The sequence below is a fragment of the Triticum aestivum genome, chromosome 3B, assembly GCF_018294505.1.
Source record: "Triticum aestivum cultivar Chinese Spring chromosome 3B, IWGSC CS RefSeq v2.1, whole genome shotgun sequence".
Classification (NCBI taxonomy): domain Eukaryota; kingdom Viridiplantae; phylum Streptophyta; class Magnoliopsida; order Poales; family Poaceae; genus Triticum; species Triticum aestivum.
In genome coordinates, this window is record NC_057801.1 from 146,871,566 (window position 1) to 146,873,014 (window position 1,449).

Genomic DNA, 1,449 nt, shown 5'->3' on the forward strand with positions numbered 1-1,449 from the left:
GGGTGACTGCCCGACTGGAGTACACGCAGTAGAGCATGGTCATGGACCATGTTTCATGTACCAGACGAGATTCATCGGGTGACTGCCCGACTGGAGTACACGCAGTAGAGCATGGTCATGGACCATGTTTCATGTACCATGGTCATAAGTATGTGCCCATGCCTGCCGAGTCGAGCCTCTCATGCTAGACCCGATTCAAACCATGGGAGCAAAACAAAGCATAAACAAGTTACTTACATGCATGGTCAATGCTGTTGGATTAAGTGTCTGCAAAGTGAAATTCCAGCGGAACCCCTTTTTATTGGGTATCTCGTTGCCATAGGATAGAGTAAGGAGGTTCGTGCTGTATTTGGTGGTGAAGTGTATATGAGAATCGCTGTACCGAACCGGCACCCATGTGTACACGCTTACATATTCAATACGGTATCAATAGCACCCCCGATAAAATATCTAGGTCACCGGGCTTATTAGCACGGGTCGTTATGACCTAAGTTGACGTCTGACAGTGACGAGAAAGGGAAGGGAGTTATGAGACATCTCGTCGCCTTCCATGTTTTCCAACGCATACAGTCGAGTGGCACGTGTGGCTTTCATGAGTCTGGCTCAGGAAAAAAGACCAATCCGATCGCCCCCCTCAGCCTGCGCTAGGAGTGCTTTAAGGTTCATGGGTCTGATTGACCCTCGTGTGGGCTACCAAACGTGCCCAAAGAGCAAGCGTGAGAGAGGAGGAGAAAGGCGGTGAGTGGCCGGTCTGGGGTGCGACTATGCCCCGCCTATTGCGAGGCAGAAGCCTGCCTCGCCTATAGGGTGCCATTGGTGGGCTGGCCTAGTAGGACGTCCACGTCATGCCGACATCATCTGTTCTTTTTGGTTTTTAATTTTAAATATATTTTAAATGCATATATATTAGAAAAACATAAATTTACTTAGCAAATTAGAAAAATGAAAATGTTAACATAGTATAAAAAATTAGCGTAATTTAAAAAAAATGTTGATAACTTTAATAAAAATGTTTGTGACAATGAAAAAATGTGTCCACATTTCAAAAAAATATGCAATTTTTTTGAAAATTCTTTATACAATGTAATACAAAATATCAGCGGAGCATAACTTGTTTTTCATACCATTAAAAAATGTACATGAAATTTTATGGAAATATTCCTACATTAAATGTTGATGACATTGAAAAAGTTTCAAAAAAAAAATTATACAGTGTATATAAAATGTACAACTTGTATTTTTAAAAATGTTACCGTGTATCAAAAAAGTGTTTAGAAACATATATTTTAAACATATACATCATGTGTTTGAAGATGTCCAACATGCATCAAAAAAATGTTTCACGTGTGCTCTCAAAATGTACATTCTATATGTAGGGAAAAAGTAGATATGATTTAAAAAAAAACATGATAGAACACAAAAAAAAGCAAAGCAACCAAAGAAAACAAA